We start from the raw sequence: 13,799 nt of genomic DNA on the forward strand, positions 1-13,799 counted from the left end.
AATCATCTATCCCCAGAGTTAATATTATATATACTGGTTATAGGGGTAGATATAGATATATATCCATAACTAATATAAGTCTGTATCTATATATATGGAATATTATTTTTAAATGGGTGAGGTCGTACTGAATTCGTACCTTTGCAATTTGTTTTTCCTCAACATTTTTTTTTCAATTATCTGTTATATATGGACATCTGGCTCATTCTTAGTAGTTAATTATTGTATAGTCTCCCAAATACAGTGTATCTTTCTTCTCATAGAAAAGCATTTACCAGTCTTCTTTTTTTATCTTTTTATCGTTCACAGTGGACATAGGGGTTTCCTCTGTGGTGAGGCTGCCTTCTGCCTGCCACTGAATAGGCCCTTGAGAAATATTTGTTCTTTAAATTCTACAACAAAACCTTTTCTTCTTTCTTGTCAGCAAACTTTTCTACCTAGTTCTGCTGTGTCTGTTAGAGGTGCCTTCATCCTTCCCTCCTGATTTTTTCCAACGGGCATTTTCTAATGTGGCTTCACCAGTTCCGTCTCACTCAAGGATAAGTATGTCCAAACGGTGAGAAAATACAGAAGACATAGAGCAAAGACAAAGAGAGAATGAAAGAAGGAAGAAGGGATTACTTCCAACCCTTAGACTCTGACCTTCAGTCGGCATCCACGAGAGATGGTTTTTCAAGTGTCTTTGCAGTTTTTTACAGTCCACTGTCCCAGAGGGCCCCTAGCTTTGGAGGTCTTTTCTTTTCCACTGGAGCAAGCAAACGTTTCCTTTTGTCTCTTGGTTTCGTAACAACATTAGAAAAATGTGTGTGGTTTTTAAAAAGTTAGATATAATGTTATAATTTTCCAGATCTAAAGTTAAATGTTTGGGGGCGCCTGGGTGGCACAGCGGTTAAGCGTCTGCCTTCGGCTCAGGGCGTGATCCCGGCGTTCTGGGATCGAGCCCCACATCAGGCTCCTCCACTAGGACCCTGCTTCTTCCTCTCCCACTTCCCCCTCTTGTGTTCCCTCTCTCTCTGGCTGTCTCTATCTCTGTCAAATAAATAAATAAATAAAATATTAAAAAAAAAAATAATAAAGTTAAATGTTTGTTTAGTGCCTGGTGCCGTCAAAAAAGGGTACTATCAAAAATCCTCAAAGGAATATCTGTTTGTACTTTTTTAGTAGATTTTAGGGTTGTCTTGTGAATGTTTTGCCTAGCGCGTGCTAAATAAATCTTTGTTGAATGGTTGAATGAGTAAACAAGGTAATAAATATTTGTAGAGGTTACAGTAATAAATATTTGTAGAGGTTATGTGGTCATTTGACTTGGAGGTATTTTAGCCTTCCTAGTCATCATCTTTCATCTTCTAGAACACTGAGCTTCAACATTTTGACCTCCTGTGATTGAAAATGGAGGTATAAAAACAAGTGAAAGATCAGAGTTAACTGAGAGCATTAATTTTGAGAGTTATTAGAATTAAAGTCTCTGTTCCAGGGTTCCCAGATTACGAAGGGCTGTCAGACAAGTGTCTACTCCCTTAAAATTGTAAGAGCTGTATGTATTAGAGTTTGGACTACTCTCAGATTCGGTTCTGTTTTGTTATTCTAAGAGAGTAAAGCTTTTTTTTTGGTCAGTCATATTTTTGTCTATGACTGTGGGCTGACCCAGTTGGCACCACTAAAAAAAATGCAACTTTGAAAAACTCAGGAGTAAAAGCAATAATTTCTAGAATTGACAGAACCTTTCCTGGGTTCAATTTTCACTCTTTTTAATTATTCCCTTCAAGATGCTGGAAATTATTATACTGTAAATTATCTTACCACTGGCCAAATGTAATTTTCTATATGAAAAGATTAATAAGTATTGAGAATTTCCTGTGGTCTCCCTTGCAAGCAGTGCTGTGGTCTTTTCTGAAAGTCAAGTCTGTAGCGTTTTTTTCCCCCTTAAGCTTTATTTTTCGCTGTATTTGATGGACTTCTACTAAGGTGAGATTTGGGCCAAGTTTAGTTTTCAGCAGACTTTTGTACCTGAGCATAAGTCTTCAGAAAATAGAGTTTCTGTCAGAAATTCTTGCACACATTACCTATAGCTGCTCCGTTGGACCTCGCCGTAACATTTAGGCTTTGCTGCATGTCTGGAATCCGCAGGGAAATGCTTCCCATCTTAACTCACTCGTTTTCAAGTGGAACTTATTCTCGTAGTACAAATATTCCCAATGTGAGATCATTAGAGCTATCTTCTAACATGAAATTATGACTTTTATCGGTAGCCACTGTAATGATAGATCTGCAGATGGCCCCAGGTTCTCATTTGGCATATTTGTTAATAAGTGTTGTGGAATTCCAACAAATCGTACACGCTTCCTTTTGGCAGATCTTACTTTAGAAAATAGAATAGCTGCTCTGTCCACGTATCTGCCTCCAAGGTGTTGCACTGGGACTCAGCTCAGATTGTCACCAGGATCGGTAGCCTTCCTTGCCTTCCTCTTCAGGCTGATTCTCCCAGGAGGTGGAGTGGGACAGTAGGGTTCTGGTACCAGCCAAGATGGAGCTGCGGAAGAAAATGAGGAAATGTGTCCAGTAGTGATAGGTCTGCTGTCATCCCTTTATATTCCTTTTCCTTTTCTTTTATATCAGAGTCCACAGAATTTTTTTTTTAAAGAAAAGAAATAACCAGGCCACCAGTGGGTTGGCAGAAAGGCAGTTGGTCATGATGCTGGATTGTAAGTTTTTGAGAATGTATCTGTTAACATTTGAAATGGAATGGAAAAGAGTGAAAACTCAGTCTGGGTTTTGAGTCAGATTTGAGGATCAGCAAGTTCGTTTTGAGTACATTGAAACCTAAATTTGGATGCTTCAGTATAGAAACAGCTATGCAAAATGTAAAGATAAGTAATGCATTATTCCTGAACGTGTTGAAGACAAAATTAGCTTAACAAGTCTAGGCAGAAAACAAACTAATAAGTATTAGGAACCCAGAAAAATTGTAAATTTCAAGTGTGCTCTTACTACTTGAGATATAGACATAAATAATTAAGGACAAAGAATTTCAAGGATGCTTGTGAAAGAGACAAAATTAACATGGGGAAATCTCCCTAACCTGGGTGAACCAGAGAGAACACACTTGTTGGAATTACATGATGTTTAATCTCAAGGATAGTTAGATCCTCTCAAGTAAATACAGTAGTAAAAAATCTCAACAACAACAACAACAAAACCCCTCTCCATTCTGCTTCTTGAATCCCTAACTTCCTCCTAATAATTTTACTCTAAGATGATCTACACTGGAAGGAATCACAAAAGTTTGGCCTTTTGCCATTCTGAGCACTGCATATTAATTTTTGTAAAGATTTTGTTCATTACAGAGACTGAGAGAGCACAAGTGGGGGCTGGCAGAGGGAGAGGGGAAAAGTAGGGGGAGCCGACTGCTAGGCTCAATCCCAAGACCCCAAGATCATGACCTGAGCTGAAGGCAGATGCTTAACCCACTGAGCCACCCAGGTGTCCCAGCAATGTGTACTAATTTAGAAAACAGTAGATTAACCTAAAGTCAGTGGTAAACTTTGAGTATAGATCTCCTAATATTGCTTGTCTGACAAATTTATTACTATTTAAATTTAAAAGATGTTTTAAAATTACAGGCGTGTTGGTGATAAAACCCAGAAAGATGATTTCTAAGCGACTGTTTTCATTTACATATAACATTTTATTTCCCCTGAACAGTAAGGTTTCACTCGAGGGGAAGAGTAATAAGACATTTAAGCACAGGACACCTGACTCACAGCTTGTGTCTCCACTCAAGAAACAGGTCATAGAGTATGGACGTCCCAGCCCCCCGGCCCAGGAGAGATAAGTGGGAGGAAAAGATAAGAGCTGGGAGAGGTGATTGCCAACCAGCTTCCTCTTCCCTAGTATCCCAGAATTTGGCGTGCAGCCAGCGTCTCTTTAATTTTATCTTTAGCTTATATTGATAGTGTGGGGTTTGTGTGTGTGTGCCCGTGCGCCGGAGGTAGGAGAGGGAGTTCCTTTTTAAATAGACACAAGGGAATGGCATATTTTTATGAGAAAGACATTTTTCTAAATTCTTCCTGAAAATATGGACAACATTTGAATAAATACTATAGGCGAAAGTTTTCCAGATTAAAAAGTCTGAGACCATTTCCATTCATTTGAAATGTTTCACACACACAAAGGAGTGCTATTTACTGAACAATGCCATCACTGTTAGAAATTCCATCCTAAATTTTAGCAGAGAAAAGTATAATCCCAAAATAAAGATGAGTTGAGGGGATGGAATGTACTTTTCCTTTCATTATAAAGAATTTCTTCTGTTGTTTTAAAATCCTGGGTAAAAAAGCCATTAATAACAGTTTCTTGTACTTATCATAAGTATATATATTTGACAACCCCCCAAACAGCAGTCATAAGATTAAACAATTTTCAACATCCTAGTTATTAGAAACATTACTACAGGGACGCCTGGGTGGCACAGCGGTTGAGCGTCTGCCTTCGGCTCAGGGCGTGATCCTGGTGTTATGGGATCGAGTCCCACATCAGGCTCCTCTGCTGTGAGCCTGCTTCTTCCTCTCCCACTCCCCCTGCTTGTGTTCCCTCTCTCGCTGGCTGTCTCTATCTCTGTCAAATAAATAAATAAAATCTTTAAAAAAAAAAAAAAAAAAAAAGAAACATTACTACATTTCAGTTTAGTTAAAGATATCACCTGAAGAAATTCCACTTACCTTTACAATGTCCATTTATACACACTATAGAAAATATCATTTACAAAAATGTATTTTTACTTATGCATTTCTCAGCAAAGTAGGATATAACCCACATAAATTCTGCCGCCTTCTTTCCTGTCTGAGAATTTCTGTCACTTATGAAAACTATGCAGTAGCTTCATCTATTGATTAAAAATGCTAAAATCGTATTTTTAAAGTGAATCTTGAAAAAAAGGGTGGCGGGGTGTAAATAGTACTGTTCTCTGCCCTTAGAACTTTTTTTTCCCCTAAGATTCCCTTACCCAGCTTCATTTTGGTTGGGTCCTGGAGGGCAATGCATAGAGCTGTGCCGAAAGGAGGCTGTGATTTAAGTGTTTGCTGGACAAATAAATAAGAAAATTAATTAAAAGTGGCCCACAAGGGTGAATTTCCAAAAACCCCATGACTTCAGTGGGCTAAATACCAGATGGGAAGGGTTTGGGAGACAGAACGCTACGTGTTCTCGCCTTACGCTTCCTCGCCAAGGACTCACTCTATTTATTGCTGTGGCATCTGGCAGGCTCTCTTTTCTGGGCCCAGCATGCTTCATGCCGTGTGTGAGCATTTTCCTGGAATGAAAGTCAAGGAAATACCATTTCTAAAAATACGCTTTATGGGGTTTTCAAAAATATAGTATTTCCTTTCTACTAGCTCATTCACTCTAAAGTCCTAATAAATGACATTCATGCATAGGAAAAAATCACAGTGAATTCGACTCTATCTGTGCAACAAGCATAACAATTGCTTTCGTGAAATGTGCAAACATTGTCCTCCTCTTCTGTTTTTGAGACATTTTATTTTTGTGGGTTTATGGCCACAGGCGCTCCATGCTCACTAAAAATAGTAGCTAAAACATTTACTCGGTGCTTATTTATCGCAGGAACTGTTCTTTACATATATCAGCAAGTACAGTCCTTTAACAATCCTGTATAGAAGGTATTATTTATCACATTGCATTTTATAAATAAGGAAATTTTGACTTAGACTATTTAAATAGTTTGCCAAATTCACATGGCTAGTATCTTGCAAAGCTGGGATTGTTTTCTTTTTTCTTCTGATTTTTTAATTCATTGATTATTTATTGTGAAAGATTCCATTTTTAAGAATGTTTTCTTTTGGGGGTGCCTGGGTGGCTCAGTCGTTAAGCATCTGCCTTCGGCCCAGGGCATAATCCCAGGGTCCTGGGATCAAGCCCTGCCTAAGGCTCCCTGCTTCACTGGGAGCCTGCTTCTTCCTCTCCCACTCCCCCTGCTTGTGTTCCCGCTCTTGCTAGCTGTGTCTCTCTCTGTCAAATAAATAAAATAAAATAAAATAAAATAAAATAAAATAAAATAAAATAAAATAAGAATGTTTTCTTTTGCATCATTTTATTATGAAAATGTTTAACCATACAGAAAGGTTGAAAGAAATTCACAGTGAGCACTCATATACCCACCACTATCACTCCGTCCCTCTAGCCATCCTCAAATCCATCTTATTTTTGGACACATTTTAATAAGTAAGTTGTAGACATCACTACCATTCCCCCCACATATTTTGGCTTATATGTCATTACTAGAATCCAAACTTCGTGATTTTTTTTATAATTCTATTTTTAGGCAAAATATGTATTTACATAAAATACACAGATCTTAAGTGTACATTTCTGTAAGTTCTGACAAATGTGCTCAAATCTGTATCACCTCAGAAAATTCCCTCATACCTGCCCCCCAAATTCCCAGCCCTCTTTAACCACCCAGAGTAAATCACTTCCGGTTCTACAACTTCATGTAAACAGAATCATACACCACATACTCTTCCGTGTCAGGTTTCTTTCACACAGTATAACGTTTTTGAGATGACTCTGTTCCTGAGTTTATCAGTGCATTTCTTTTTTTTTTTTAATTTTTAATTTTTATTTAAATTCAGTTAATTAACATATAGTGTATTATTAGAGTCAGAGGTAGAGTTCAGTGATTCATCAGTTGTATATAACACCCAGTGTTCATTCCATCACGTGCCCTCTTAATGCCCATCATCCTGTTACCCCGCACCCTCACCCAACTTCCCTCCAGCAACGCTCAGTTTGTTTCCTATGGTTAAGAATCTCTTATGGTTTGTCTCCCTCTCTGATTACTTCTTGTTTTATTTTTCCTTCCCTTCCTCTATGCTCCTCTGTTTTGTTTCTTAAATTCCACATATGAGTGAAATCATATGATAATTGTCTTTCTCTGATTGACTTATTTAGCTTAGCATAATACTCTCTAGTTCCATCCACTTCCTTGCAAATGGCAACATTCCATTTTTTGATGGTTGAGTAATATTCCATTGTGTATATATATGTGTGTGTGTGGTGTGTGTGTGTGTGTGTGTGTGTTTATATATATACATACACATACCATATCTTTATCCATTCATCTGTCGACGGACATCTGGGCTCTTTCCATAGTTTGACCATTGTACACATTGCTGCTGTAAACGTTGGGGTGCATGTGCCCCTTCAGATCACTACATTTGTATCTTTGGGGTAAATACCTAGTAGTGCAATTGCTGGGTCATAGGGTAGCTCTATTTTTAACGTTTTGAGGAATTTCCATACTGTTTTCCAGAGTGGCTGTGCCAGTTTGCATTCCCACCAACACTGTAAGAGTTTCCCTTTCTCCGAATCCTCACCAACATTTGTTGTTTCCTAACTTGTTAATTTTAGCCATTCTGACTAGTGTGAGGTGATATCTCATTGTGATTTTGGTTTGTGTTTTCATGATGCTGAATGACGTTGAACATTTTTTCATGTGTCTGTTGGCCATTTGTATGTCTTCTTTGGAGAAATACCTGTTCATGTCTTCTGCCCATTTCTTGACTGGATTATTTGTCCTTTGGGTGTTGAGTTTGGTAAGTTCTTTATAGATTTTGGATACTAACCCTTTATCTGATAAAACATTTGCAAAAATCTTCTCCCATGCTGTAGGTTGTCTGTTGATTTTGTTGACTGTGTCCTTTGCTGTGCATTTCTATTCACTGCTGACTGATAGCATATTCTATAAATATACCACAGTTCATTGATCCATTCTTCTATGGTTGGACACCTTTGCTCTTTGCAGGTTTGACGCTTATAAATAAAGTTATTATGAGCATTCCTGAACAAGTCTTTTTGTAAACATAGGCTTTCATTTCTATTAGGTCAATATTGAAGAGTGGAATTTAAATCATAGTAGGTACATATTCAGATTTCCAGGAAATTTCCAGGTTTTTTGTCCAAAGCAGTTGCACCATTTTGCATCCCTACAAATAGCATATGATAGTTTTAGTTGTTCTACATCCTCAGCATTTGGTGTTGTCAGTCTTTTGAATTTTAGCCACTCTGATGGGTTTTTAGTGGTACTTCCTTGTTATCTAATATATATTTTTCTTTATGGCTCCTATCTGGAGACATTCTTTATGTGCTTACTGGGCATTCGTTTATCTTCTTTCATAAAATGTCTGTTAAATTATTTTCCCATCTCTGTATTGTGTTGTTTGTACTTTTATTTTTGAGGTTTACTATATATATAAATATATATATGTGTATAAATTATATGTATATATAAATCAGATACATACTTTGTAACCATTAATAATTTCACTCTGTGGCTTGCCTATTCATTCTCTTTAGTGATCTCTTTTGATGAGCAAAAGTTTTAATTTTGGGGGATGTAATTTATTGGTGTTTTTCTTTCATGGATATTGTTTCTTGTATCCTAAAATAACTATCCCCAAGGCAAAAAAAAAAAAAAAAAATTCTATGGTTTCCTTAGAGAACTTCATAGTTTTAGCTATGTTTAGATTCATGATCCATATTGAATTGACTTTTGTGTATTATGTGAGGTCAGCTTTGGGTTTATTATTTCCTATATTATAAGATATTAAATTCTTCTAGCCCCGTTTGTTGAAAAGACTTTCTTTTCCCTAATGGAATGAATGCCTTGGTGCTATTCTCAGAAATTAAATGACCATATAAGTGTGCGTCTATTTCTGAGCTTTCTATTCTGTTCCATTGATTTTGTTGCTCTCTATGCTAGTACCATGCTGTATTGTTTATCATAGCTTTATAGTAAGTCTTAAAGGCAGGTGGTGTGAGCCTTCCATCTTCATTCTTCTTTTACAATATTGGTTTAGATATCCTAGTTGTTCTGAAATTTTATATACATTTTAGAATTAGTTTGCCAGTTTCTAAAAGTAATCAGCTTAGTGGGATTGTGATTGGGAATATGTTGAATCTAAGCCTCAATTTGGGAAGAATTGAATATCATCAACCATGAGCTTTCCAATCCACAAGCATACATTCTTTCTCCATTTATATAGGTCTTCTTTAATACTTCTCAGCAATATTGGTAGTTTTTAGTGTAAAATTCTTATGTGCTTCTTGTTTCATATTACTAAGAATTTTATGTATTTTTAATACTTTAGGTGAAATTATAATTTTTTATCTCCTAATTGCTTACTGCTAATATATAAAACTATAATTATAGTATTATCCTGATACCAAAATCAAACAGATATAAGAAAGCTACAGACGAATATTCTTTATGAATAAAACAACATGTAAAGAGAATTAGCACCATGGCCAAGTGGGATTTATCTCAGGAATGCAAGACTAGTACAACATTCAAAAGTTAATCAATGTGAGATACCATATTAATAGATCAAAGGGCAAAAATGATGTGATCATCTCAGTAGACCCAGAAAGAGCATTTGACCAAATACCTGTCATGATAAAACTATTCAACAAACTAAAAATATAAAGAAACTTTCTCAACCTGATAAAGGAGATCTATAAAAAATTCACAACTAATGTCATACTTATTACTGAAAGACTGAAAAAGTTTCCTACCAAAGATGAGGAACAAGACAAGGATATCTGCTCTTGTCACTTCTATTCAATAATATACCAGTGGTTTTAGCCAAGGCAGTTAGGCAAGAAGAAAAGAAATAAAGGGCATCTGGATTGGAAAGGGACAAATAAAATGAACTCTGTATACAAATGGTACAGTCTTATATAGACAAAAACCTAAGGAGTTCACACACACACAAAATTATTGGAGCTAATAAGTGAGTTCAGAAGGGCTGCAGGATAAATCAGTATATAAAAACCAGTTATATTTCTATATACCAGTAATGAGCAATCTAAAAATGAAATTAAGAAAACAGTTCCATTTAAAACAGCATCAAAAATAACAAAAGGCTTAGGAATAAATATAACAAAAGAGGCATAATACTTGGATAATGAACACTAAAACATTGTCGAAAAAAAAGGTGACTTAAATAAATAGATACCACATGTTCATTGAAGACTTATGTTAAGATGGCAATCTATGAATGTATGACTATAACACAAAATATAATCTGTATTATATAGATAACCGATATTTTATAGATAATAATATAATCATATTCTCCCCAACTTTATCTACAGATTCAAAGCAGTCCTTAGTCTCAGCTGGCTTTTTAAAAGAAATTTATAAGATGATTCTAAACTTTTCATGAAATACAAGAGATTCAGAATAGCCAAAACAATCTTGTAAAAGAATAGTGCTGGAGAACTCAATCCAGATTTTAAAGCTTACTACAAAACTATAGTAATCAAGACTATATGGTACAAGCAGATGGATAGACAGATGGGTCAATGGCATAGAATTGAGAGTTCAGAAATAAACCCATACATCTATGGTCCATCAATTTATAGGAATGATGCCAAAACAATTCAACGGGGGAATAATAGTCTTTTCAATGCATAGTGCTGGGACAACGAGGTTTTCACATTCAAAACAATGAATTTGGACAGTTGCTCACCTCATACACAAAAATTAACTCAAAATGAATCAAAGATTTAGTGTGAAAGCTAAAACCATAAAACTTTTATGAGGAAATGTAAGTATAAATCTCCAGGGCCTTGGATTAAGCAGTAGTTTCTCAGATACAACATCAGAAGGATGAACAACAAAAGAAAAAGATAAATTGGTCTTCATCAAAATTAAAAACTTTTGCGCTTCAAAGGACACTATCAAGAAAGTGAAAAAGAAAACCTGCAAGATGGGAGAAAATACTTGCAAATTCTATAGATGGTAAACACCTAGCACCTAGAACATATAAAGAACTCTTACAACTCAGCAATAAAAAGACAAAGAATTCAACTTAAAAGTGGGGACAATTGTTGAATAGACGTTTCTTCAAAGACACACAAATGGCAAATAAGCACATGAAAAGATGCTCAACATCACTAGTAATTAGGAAAACACAAATGAAAACCACAATAAAATACGACTTCATCCCCACTTGGATTGCTATAATAAAAAAGACCGATGATAGTAAGTATTGGTGAGGAGGTAGAGATTTAGAACCATTATTCATTGCAGCGGGAATGTAAAATGCTGCGACCACTTTGGAACAGAGTTTGGCATTTCCTCAAAAAGTTATTCATAGAATCACCATTTGACCTTGCAATTCTACTCTCAGGTGTAGACCCAAGAGAATTGAAAACATATGTTCACACGGGGACGCCTGGGTGGCTCAGTCAGTTAAGCGTCTGCCTTCAGCTCAGGTCATGATCCCAGGGTCCTGGAGTTGAATTCCGAATTGGGCTCCCTGCTCAGCGGGGAACCTGCCTCTCTCTCTGCCCGCTGCTCCCCCTGCCTGTGCTCTCTCTCTCTCCCTCTCGTTCTCTCTCTGGCAAATAAATAAATAAAATATATATATATATTTTTTTTTCCACACAAAAACTCACACACAGATGTTCATAGCAGTATTATTCCTAATAGCTGAAATACAGAAAACCCAAACAGCTAATGAATGGATAAACAGAAGATGGCATATACACGCAACGGAATATTATTCAGCCAAAAACGGGAATGAGATGCAGATAAATGCTACAATGTGGGTGAACCTTGTAAACAGAATGCCAAGGGGAAGAGGTCAGACATCAAAGACCGCATATTGGAATGTTCAGACTAGGCAACTGCATGGAGACAGGAAGTAGACTAGTGGTTACCAGCGACTTAGGGGAATGAGAAGAGAGTGCTAATGGTACGGGTTTCTTTTTTGGGTGATGAAAATATTCTGAAATTAGATAAGGATAATAGGTGCACAATCTTGTAAATATACCCAAAGCCATTGAACTGCACACTTTAAAAGGGTGAAATATATCTCTGTATAAAAATAAAACTGTGCCCTGTAATTTTATAAAGTTACTAGCTATCATTGTTTGGTAGATATCATAGGATTTTTTAATATAAACTATGCACATAGAGACAGTTTTGTTTCTTTCCAATGTTTATCCTCTATTTCTTTTTCTTACGTCGTTGTAGTGGTTCGAACCTCCTTGAACAGAAGTGGTGAGATTGGTGGGGCGCCTGGGTGGCACAGCGGTTAAGCGTCTGCCTTCGGCTCAGGGCGTGATCCCGCCGTTATGGGATCGAGCCCCACATCAGGCTCCTCTGCTGTGAGCCTGCTTCTTCCTCTCCCACTCCCCCTGCTTGTGTTCCCTCTCTCGCTGGCTGTCTCTATCTCTGTCAAATAAAATAAAATCTTTAAAAAAAAAAAAACAAACTTAAAAAAAAAAAAAAGTGGTGAGATTGGGCATCCTTGCCTTGCTCCTGATTTCCTGAGGACTCTTATTGTATTAAAAATTGAGTAAGATTTTAGCTGTAGGATTTTCAGAGATGCTTTTTATCATATTGGAAAAGTTCTTTTCCATTCCTAGTTGGTTAGTGTTTTATCATAAATGGATGTCTGATTTTTTCAGAAGTTTTTTCTTTATCCATTAAGTGCCTCATACAGTTTTTCTCTTTTATTCTTGAATCTTTCACTTTATCTTGTACCTGATATCAATGAAATAGACACTGGGATAGACAACGAAATAGAGGATCCCCACAGGAGATTTTCAGGGCTCGGGCTGCGTACAATCCACATTCCTTTGGCTAGAACTAGTTACGTTTACACCTAAATGCAAGGGTTAGTGGGAATTATAGTCTTCCTGTGTGCCTAGAAGAAACATGAAATGATTTGGTGAAAACAGAACAACTACAGTGATGATGATAAAATAAAAATGATGCCGTTATAGTTCCGTAGCACTATATGCTATCTAATTCAAAAGTCCTTTTCATTTTCTATGCTTTGTATTAGAATTCAGCGTGTTATCTGTCCATATTCATGTTGGATAGGCTGTTGCCCCGATCTTCTATTCTTTATTCTTCATACATTCCCGGCCTTTTCATCCAGTCCCAAAGTTTTCCATCTTCCTTTTTGGGCTTAAGACCCTGAAATTCACTTCTACAATTTAGACAACTCTCTTGAAATCCGAACCTCATTCCAGGAGGCCTTTGAAGCATGTCCACATGGATATTACATTTAAAAGGCCCCAGACTTACTTATTTCCTTTCCAAACCCTTTCTTCCCAGTATCTTTTCTAACTCAGATAAAAGCATACTGTGCACCCCATTATTTAATCCACATTCATCGCTGACTTGTCTCTCTCACTTCCCACATCTAATCACTTTCTATGCATTAATCTTCTAAAATCTCTCTCCAGTTGATTCCCTCTTCTGTATTCCCAGAGCTATGGCAGATCCTTACCCTCCCGTGTGGAGAATCACAGCATCCTTGCCTCACGGCTCAGCCCCAATGGCTCAGCCCCCTTTGAGCCATCTTTCACTCATCTCAGGATAGCCTTTCTAAAAATGCAAGTATAATTATGGTACTTTTATACATTTAACAATCTAATGGCCTTCTCTTACAATGTTTATTTTCAGGCTTTTTTCTCTTATTTCAGAGTAGTGGGAATCTGTTTTCAAAAGAAGGTTCAAATCCTGGAGTTGAACAAAAAAGTAAATGGATGGCCGGAGCCAGGTTTCTCCCTGCCAGGGCGTTTGCAATAAGCAAGGAGGGAAGGCTGGAACGAACCCCTTAGTGCTGAATTAGAGTTGGACATGTCAAGTATGAACTCACATGTAGCCTAATATATATACAGACGGACAAGTATAGGAACGATTGTGCTTGTGTGTGTATACCTAGGCTTGAATGTCTGCACATGTTCCCTAGCTCTTCCTG

General features: G+C 36.9%; 1 protein-coding gene across 4 annotated transcripts in view; it reads left to right on the forward strand.

The window, feature by feature from the left end:
- ENOX1 (ecto-NOX disulfide-thiol exchanger 1) overlaps window positions 1-13,799 on the forward strand; it is a 541,200-nt gene that overhangs the window by 275,131 nt on the left and 252,270 nt on the right. The gene's annotated exons all lie outside the window — the stretch shown is intronic.

The sequence above is a fragment of the Ursus maritimus genome, unplaced genomic scaffold (assembly GCF_017311325.1).
Source record: "Ursus maritimus isolate PB19 unplaced genomic scaffold, ASM1731132v1 scaffold_10, whole genome shotgun sequence".
Lineage (NCBI taxonomy): Eukaryota > Metazoa > Chordata > Mammalia > Carnivora > Ursidae > Ursus > Ursus maritimus.